Source organism: Orbicella franksi, chromosome 7, assembly GCF_964199315.1.
Source record: "Orbicella franksi chromosome 7, jaOrbFran1.1, whole genome shotgun sequence".
In the NCBI taxonomy this organism is placed as follows: Eukaryota; Metazoa; Cnidaria; class Anthozoa; order Scleractinia; family Merulinidae; genus Orbicella; species Orbicella franksi.
The window spans coordinates 3688214-3697917 of record NC_138151.1 but is presented as its reverse complement, the minus strand read 5'-3'; the positions used below and the strand labels follow the sequence as shown (position 1 = coordinate 3697917).

The 9704-nt window shown below is 39.0% G+C and overlaps 1 pseudogene; it reads left to right on the top strand.

Moving 5' to 3' along the window:
- Positions 1–2741: 2741 nt before the first annotated feature.
- LOC145492837 (RYamide receptor-like) lies at positions 2742–4491 on the top strand (annotated as a pseudogene).
- Positions 4492–9704: the final 5213 nt, after the last annotated feature.

The following is a 9704-nucleotide window of genomic DNA, read 5'->3' as shown; positions in this document are numbered from 1 at the left end:
CGCTGCGTTTCGTGTCGGCCAAGAGACTCTTCAGAGACCTTTAGAATTCATAGGCAAACTCTTTGAGCATCACGCCCAAAGTCCCGTTTGCAAATTCTTGATGTTGAAAGTCTGGCCCTCTATCGCAGAAGGATTCCCAACCGTACGTTCACGAATTAAATTTATACAAAAGCAAACAATTGTCAAATACATGTGAAATGTTCCCGGCTAGTCTGACTAGCCACGAACATTTCAAAAGTAGTTGACAATTGTTTGCTTTCCTTATTTCTATTATAATTATAGTTAAGCTATGGGAAAAATTATTGCATTTAAGTTAAAGTCTTTGACTATGATCGAGCAAAATGGAAGAGATGAATAGGAAAAGGTTTTGACTGCATACCGAAGCGTAAGAGGTGGAAATAAGACTGGGGATGAAATACAGAACAGCAACAAAGTCACCCACCGAAACAGAGCATGCTCCCACGGTCTTTGATTGGCTCCGAACAAAATTAAAACACAATTTACAAGCAAACTTTCTGCTCTCGTGTTTTATTCTTCTTTTGGAGCTCAAATCTGTTTGAATTATTTATTTCATATTATATATTCACCCTATCTCTAGGCAGGAACATTTATCCACCGCAGCTGAGTTCGTGAACGGTGTGTCTTTCTTTGTACGGCGGGCGAGTACGAATGCAACGATAAACCCAAGTAAGTCCGGTTTTGATCAGAACAATTTTATTTAACTGTTTTAATTTCTTTTCGTTATATTCGTAAAAACAAAACGAGAACTTACCTGAATTGTTTTGGAATGAAATTCTATGTCGAATATGTGTCAGTTGAGGGAGCTGTTTAGGTGCCATTTTCTGCCAGTAAGGAAAATGCCAGCTGGTTCTTTTGCTAATTTTTTTGCTAAAAGGGAGTATACCAAAGATTTTGCGATAATCTCCTCTACATGAAGCCTACACAAGGTCGAAAGGGCTTTGGAAAGAGCTTGGAGTGTTTTATTAGTCTTCGATCAACAATATCACCTGGGATTACACACGCGATAAACAAGCTTTTTTAGAAAAACACTCTAGTGTCAACATTTATCAGAACTAACGCTGTTTTCTTTGGCCGTTGAACTGATCGTTGTGTCTTATGTGTAGACTTAAAGCTTCTTAATATTTAACAATTATTCCGGCCGAAGTGGTGGTGAATAGTGGTGGGTATTTACCGAGCCGTGAAGCGGCGAGGTAAATATCCATGACTTTCACCGACACTGAGGTGAACAATTGTTTTAGTATATACCACACAAGCTGAATAATTAGCGGACCAAAACGTTATTTTATGTGCGACAAGCGGTCGGAAATTTTAAAATCTCTCGCGCCGGCTGCTCGGAGGTGAATAGTACTTGCTAATCACCTCCGAGTTAACCAATCAAAGCGCGCGAAAAGCGCTATTCACTTGTGTGGTATATACTAAATGGAGTTAGCCCGGCAGTGTAACTCAGGTTAACTAAAAACCTATCAAGAGCTCTGTAAAGCCTTAGTATTCTGTAGTGAAGCCTTTTGGGTCTATTTTTGTTATTTTTGGTCATATACATGACGGAACAAACTGAGCTTCAAATCTAAAATTCCTAAATTGGTTAATTTTAGATATCGAATGGTCAGTTCCCACCTAATGACTAAACTCTTTCAACAATTTTTATATTCAACGATTTTTATTCTTGATAATGATGTTGGATCACTGCATCGAAACGTCGAATAATGTTACTTCCTATGTTTCTCGTTACTTTTTCGCCGGTGAATATCAAAATTAAATTTATGATGTTAACTTCCTACTGAAAACACCACAGGATATCTACCAAATCATTTATGACGAATCTTATTAGCATGCGAATGTTTCCTCTTTGTGCCAAATTTCATTATTTGGAGCGTTGTGGTTGTTTTGTATCACGAGGGGACTACGACGATATCTTCAACCGCATTTTCATAAACTCGTTTAAGTACCCATGATTCGTACAGGGGATTTTTTGCGCAGTGTTCGTCGCAATTTCCACTGCCATTTTGTCTCGAGTTTCAACTCAAATTCGTGCTTGTAAACCAGCTGCGATTTTTGACAAGGATTTGAATGCGATTCAGTCGAAATTTCAACGTGATATCGCCTAAGTTTCCAACTAATTACGAGACTGCATAAGGGGTACATACATGCTCTGATACAAAATCTCTGTTCGTTTTATCACGTTTCATGGAAAACTTAACGAGGTCGCATTCAAATTACGCTCAGCGGGTTGTACGAGCGCGACAAGTATTCACCATTACTAATTATATGCATTCAAAAATTTTAGCATGCTGATTGGCTGAGAGCGGGACAATTGAAACCAAACAGTGCAGAAAATTAAGTTCAAAAAAGCTGAAATTGAGTGCGGAAAGGTTATATTCAATTGCATTTATATTATTAACGAATAATCACATGATTTTCTCAGGCAATTTGAAATAAGAGGACTCGTACATTTTTCAGACTTTTGATTTTTTTTAATTAATTAAAATGTTCTCTGGTTGAAAATTTAGCTTCCAATAAGATTTCGGTTGCCAAACTACAGCCCCTGATGAATGATAAAAAGACGCGAATGAATGAATGTATACAGCGAAAAGTGTGAAAATACAAAATAAAACGGAAATTTGGACAATGAAAACATGCTAATTTAAAAGAATGTTATACTGTCTTGGCAGCGGTCTAGAATTATAGTCCGCTTCATTCATGGTAGTGCGTCGTGACTCGAGAGTTTTTCGCACACGGTAATCGACTTTGTCAATTACTTTGGTGTTGTCAAAGTCGATTTGATGGTCGTTCAACCATACATGGTTTGAATCGTTAGAGCCTTCAGTCGCAATGCTTGACATTTTCTGACATGTTCTTTTTTTCGCGTTTAGAGGCATCTGCTTGTTTCTCCAATGCAACTTCAAATGCAGTCACTTCAATGCAAACTGAAAAGTGTGAATCTGAACGACCAGGGCAAAAATATTTTTTGCCCTGATTGGCCTGAAAGCCTGCATTTTTATCCAAAAGGGCCACCAAAATAATAACGATAACGATTCTGTTAATCAACAGGATATTCCATGCCTGCTAACATGACGAGTAATGCCACAGAAGCGCCTCCTGAGGGATTCCAGGTGCCGCGCAACATTCAGATCGGAGTCACAATCCTTGCCGTCATTCTTTTCATCCTGGCAATGATCGGTAATACTCTGGTGATTTACATCGTCTTCACAGTAAACCACATGCGCAGCTCAACAAACACTCTCATCGCCAACATGGCCTTTGCCGATCTTCTCATGACCATAGATATTCCGTACATACTCAAATGGTTCTACGTGATGAGCAGTTGGTTTGGCACGTTCATGGGCACTGTGTTATACAAGTTCTTTCACGCTGCTCAGGTGGGATCCCTTGCAGCCTCAGTGTTCAGTCTAGTGGCGATTTCCCTCGATCGCAGTTTTGCTATCCTATTTCCCATGAAAAAAGTAATGACTCGAAACGTTGTGCGTTTCGCGATCGCCATGACGTGGCTAGGTGCGCTGGCGTTAATGCTCCCACTTATGATAGCCACCAAGAATATACAGCTGGAGGGAGGGGATGGTATGATTTGCCAAGAGTATTGGCCACCGATGTCAACAAAAGTCTACATCACAGTTCTTTTCGTTACTGCTTACGTCATTCCACTAAAAATCATCGCTTTAGTCTACTGTCTGGCTGGGTTACGTCTTTACGGCAGAAGGCTCCCAGGACATCAAAATCCGACAGCACAGAAAAAAGTCCAAGCCTCGAGCAGACGCGCGACCACAATGTTGATAACAGTGGCTGTCATTTTCACTCTGTCGTGGCTTCCGTTTCAGGCTCTGGAGATGATAAAAGTTTACAAGGCTACCCTTTTCTACAAGATTCCCAAGAAAGTCCGTTTTGTCATCCCGTGGTTTGGTTATTGTAACAGCGCTATTAATCCAATTCTTTATATCATATTCTCAGGGAATTATCGCCGCGAGTTCTATCGAATTCTCTGCAGGGGGACAAGTCAGCAAAGCCGTTCTAAGGTGGCTGTTGTCGGTGGATGTACTTCGCGTCAAAGAGGACATTGTGCCAATGAAGAAACAAGCAACGTTGAGTGGGACACTCATCTTTAACCAGATTGTGCCAAGAGCCCTGAGCTGGTAAAAGCAAACAGAGAGGCCTACCGACAGAACGAAAGACAGACTGGCAGGCAGGCAAGCAGGGCACAGGGCATTTTATTTTTTATTTGGAAAACACTGTGAAAAGACTCGCCGTATCTATATAGTTCAACTTATGATCCAAATACACTCTGCAAAGTGACAAAAGTAATTCAACGAAGTCAAATATCCCATTATAACTTGTACACGGGCTATGAGTAGGTCAGTAAGGGGCTAAAGCAAGATATGTGATACACTTGGATATTACCTAAATCACATTGTAATAAACAGGGCATTGTGACAATGTTAGAGAATGTTTTATTTATCTTTGCAGTCAAGCATTGCAGTGATATTTGCTGTTCTTTATTCTACATCTCGAAGCCTAAAATTGTTTACCTATTGTCTTTTGTTAAACATAACAAAAAATAGTCGCTAATCTATAAAACTCTGTTTTTAATGCTTCATTGTTACATCTTACGCCAGTTCTCTCGATGTGGTCGTATGAAGACAAAGTGGGTAGCCCGCCTTACCCCGCCCCCAAGAGGCCCCCCTCATTCTCAGTGGCCGGTCACGATTAAAGATATATTGGTATCCGTTCAACACTGTTGAATCTCTTTAGATTCGATGACTGCGTGCGAGGGAGTGATTAGTGAGTGACGTACGATGAATCAGTTAGCTCGTAACAAACAATACCTGAACGCCTGGGAAATCCTTGAAAACAAGTGAGATTAAAAAGTATACGAAAAACTCGAGGTTTCTGAAATAAGATTGGGCTTACTAAATTTTGCCATGCTTTTTTTTTAACCTTTCATCGAGTTAGCTCCAATTGTTTAATGACTATGTTAGGCTCACACGCCTGGAACAGATGACTTACCAGTAAACCAGTGTTACGTGCATAGGCGACATCTTTCGACAATCTTTCGACATGCAGTGTAAACGACTGAAAGAATGAACACGACGGTAAACCAAGGTAAGTAAAATGCAAGACAAAAAGAGTTTTCTCTTTCTCTTCCCTTTACTTGCAACCAAAGTGAAAGCACTAGTAGTTGGTGTGCAATTAGGAGGAGTGTACAAGTTTTTCTACTCATCGACCACTGATATTCCAGTGTACGTGTATAAGAGATAGCTCCGGTTGAGCTGATCTATTATTATTACTGTACTGGCTGTGACGGGACCGCGGGTTAGAGACGCCATGGGCCATTGAAGTGTCTGTCGTGTGTGTTATGTGCAGAGCTCGTCAGAGCTTATTGAAAATAAAAAAAAAACTCTCAAACAAAATCAAACCTTTGAGGAAGGAGTCAAGTTAACTTGGCATGTGCATGAGCCCGCGATCCAATCGAAAACCAGCACTTGGTCAGCGGTCAACATAAAAAACACAAGATGTCAATGAGCTCTAAACTTGAGCCCACGCTGTGGTCACGTGATACTGGCCAGCGGACACCTTGTTTTGACAGGCGTCAATCGACCATAACATGGATGTCCAATATCAAAGAAGTACGCAATAAGCCAAGGCTGCATGTCTCTGTCAACTTATTAACTGGAGTGTGGCCGGCATCTTGCGCAACTCTGCCACCGCCGTTGTCATTGTCGTGCGTACGCGCCCACGAGCAACAACGCTAGCCATGATAGCAATGAGAAAATAAATTCATGTGTTTCCGTTTCTTTCCCATATGGCCTTCCTATATGAGTATGGTGCTCCTCTTGGAGCTTCGCTAACAAGCACACTTTTCAGCTACTAGCTTTATATAAGATGACGATTGTAAAATTACTGAGTTCTAACAACAGAAGATCAAGGTAAGTATCTTGATCTTTTCTTGGTTCTAATTGGCTAACTGAGAATAAGGCTAATCATGGTTTTCGACGCCATCTTGACGGGTAAGTAAAGCGGTCAGAAATTACAGTTTGCATAGGAATCCGATGGCAAATAACTTTTTCAAACTTTGAATTTTACACAATTTGTGAATAACAACGCTAAAATACTAGGTAGAAGATCAGATTGTATTCACGAATTTTGAAGGATGTAGCTTGGCTAGAAGTAACCTGGGTACCAGAGGTTTTTCTTGCGCGGTTTCCGGTGTCGGTCATGTCTCTATTGTGACCAGCGCGAAAAACGGGCAAGTCCATGTGATCACAGTGGGAGATGCTCGCTGTGATTGGGTTAAATGTAATGCAATAAAATTGATCAAAGTTCCACGAGAACGGTTGATGAAACCTGTACCAGAGGTTTTTTTACGGCTACGCCTCTCGCGCCGGAAGCCGAAGCTAAGCGAAGTATTTCCGTCCGCCGCGCGAGAAAAAAACCTCTGGTACCCAGGGTAGGCTAGAAGACGCTCAGTTAATTTTTCTAATTTTCCATACATTTGTCTGTAAATTTGGCTGGGTAGACGAGGTCCGCGGAAAAGAATTATAGACAAATGTATGCAAAATCACAAATTAACTGAGCGTCTGGTAGCTCAGCTGCGTCTTTCAAATTTTGGGTGAATACAATCTGCTTCCTAGTATGGTAAATTTGCGATTCATAAGTTGTGCAAAATCAATATTTTAAAAAAGTTATTTGCTATCGGATTCCCATACAAACACTAATTTCTGACCGCTTTGCCTACCCGGCAAGATGGCGTCCAAAACCGTGATTAGGCCTATTGTAACACGAGTGAAGCAAAATGTAATTTAAATAGTCTACTTTTCAAGTAAGTTATTTCTGCTGTTGTAAATAACTGATGACAAGGATTTTCTCGAACAACACAGAGTAAACTGAGTAAACAATTGTAAATTTCTAATATATACTACAAATAGGAAAAAAATACTTTTAAAAAGTTCGACTTTGTTGACTATTTTGTTTTGCTTTTTTATTCCAAATAACATGTACACGCGAAAACATGTGATCATCTGCTCAAATCAATAGTCAGCTTCTTTTACTATATACCACAGAAAACTGATCTGTGAACTAAGAGCCCTAAACTTTATCTAGTGTAGAGCTTCCTGCGGAAACTGTCAGTTACAAATTGAAACAGAAACTAAAAGTAAAGGTGCCATGGTCATATGTCAATATATATAGATATGTCAGCTAAAAAGACCTAGCATGAATTATATCGGAAAGTATCTAATTGTATGGAAGAGATGAATAGGAAAAGGTTTTACTGCATACCGAGGCGTAAGTGGTGGAAATAAGACTGGAGACGAAAAACAGAACAACAACAAAGTCACCTGCACAGAAACAGAGTTGATTGGCCCCGTACAAAATTAAAACACAATTTACAAGCAAAGTGTCTGCTCTCATGTCTTATTCTTCTTTTGAAGCAAAAATTTGTCTGAATTTTTAATTTCATAAAATATACCCACCCTTTCTTGTAGGCAGGAACACTTTATCCGCCGCAGCTGAATTCGTGTATGGTGTTTTTTTGTACGGCGAGAGAATATGAATGCAACGGTAAATCCAGGTAAGTATGAATCTGATAAGAACAGCTTTATTTAAGCTTTCTCACTCTCCTCGTTATATTCGTAAAAAGACGAGAAATTACTTGAAGTGTTTTGAAATGAAATTCTATGTTGAATATATATCAGTCGAGGAAATTGTTTAGCTGCCATTTTATCGCCGGTAAGGAAATGCCAGCGGATTATTTTCCTAATTTATTTACAAAAGGGATTAAACCAAAGATTTTGGGAAAATCTCCTCTAAATGAAGGCTTCACAAGGTCGAAAGGGCTTTGGAAAGAGTTTATTCCTGTAGTTAACAGGTTGTTAACGGACTGTGGATGCTTTAATTGTCCTCAACATTCACCTGGGTTTAAATACTGGATAGACACTCTTTTTTTCGAAAAACATTCAAGTGTCGACATTTATCAGAACTAACGATGTTTTCTATGGAGTTGAACTGATCGTTGTGTGTTATGTGTTGTCTTAAAGCTTCTTAATATGTGGAGTTAGCCCGGCAGTGTAACTCAGGTTGACTGAAAACTTGTCAAAAGGGCTCTCAGTATTCTGTCCTGAAGCCTTTTGGGTTTATGTTTTGTTATTTTGAGTCATGACGGAACACACTGAGCTTTAAATCTAACTTTCTAAATTGGTTAATTTTAGTGATCGAAAGGTCAGTTCCCACCTAATGATATTCATAACAAAACACTTATAACAACTTTGACATTCAACGATTTTTATTCTTGATAATGATGTTGGATACATTAAAACGTTGAATAACGTTACTCCTTATATTTCTAGTTAATTTTACGCCAGTAAATATCAAAATTTATGATATCAACTTCCTATTGAAAACACCACAGGATATCTATCAAATCATTCATGGCGAATCTTATTAGCATGCAAGGTTAGCGAGTGTGACTCAGGTGAACTGAAAACCTGTCAAAAGGTCTCTCTATCAGTATTCTGTCCTGAAGCCTTCTGGGTTTATTTTTGTTATTTTGAGTCATGACGGAACACACTGAACTTCGAATGTAAATTCCTAAATTGGTTGATTTTATGCCAGTAAATATCTTAAACTTATGATATCTACTTTCTACTGAAAACACCACAGGATATCTACCAAATCATCAGGGCGAATGTTATTTGGCATGCAAGTATTTCCTCTTTATGCTCTCTTTATCCCAAATTTCATTGTTTGGAGCGTTTTGCTTTTTTTGTACCATGAGGAGATACATATCTTTAGCCGTATTTTCAGACTGGTTAAAGTACCCATTCATACAGGTGATTTTTAGTGCAATGTTTGTCGCAATTTCCCCTACGATTTTGTCTCGCCTAGAGTTCCAACTCAAATTTGTAAACCAGCTGCGATTTTTTAATAGGATTTGAATCCGGCTCGGTCGAAATTTCAACGTGATATCGCCTAGGTTTCCAAATAATTACGAGAATGACAAGGCCTGTATAGCTGCTCTGATACAAAATCTCTCTGCTCGTTTTATCACGTTTCATGGAGAACTTAACGAGGTCGCATTCAAATTGCGCTCAGCTGGTTGCACGAGCGCGACAAATATTACATTACTAATTATATGTATTCAAAATTTCAGCATGCTGATTGGCTGAGCACAGGTCAATTAAAACAAAAGATTAAAGATTGAAGCGCAGCCAGGATGAGACATAATCAAAATTACAATAAAAACGTTCGCTGGCTAAAAAATTTCAAAAATAAAAACTTGAGCTTTCGGTTGTCAGTCTACAGCCTTCGGGGAATAAAAAATGGAATGCAAAATGATAAAATATATGCGAGAATAGGCGAGATAAGAATAATAAGAAGAACAAAAACAAAGTAAAAATGTGCAAATTAGGTGACTATTGTTTAAAAAGAATACTATACTAGTTTGGAATCGGCTTAGAATTATTGTCAGCATGCTTAGTAGCAAAGGTTTGCCAAGCCTCCAAAGTTTTTCTAATGCGAACAGAACCTTTGTCGATGACACTAGAATTATAAAAATCTATGCGATGGTCGAATGACCACGCATTTTTCGCAATTTTTGAACCATTAGCACATGTTTTGACATTCCTGATATGTTCTTTCTTACTACTTTCAAAACACCGGCCAGTTTCGCTTACATA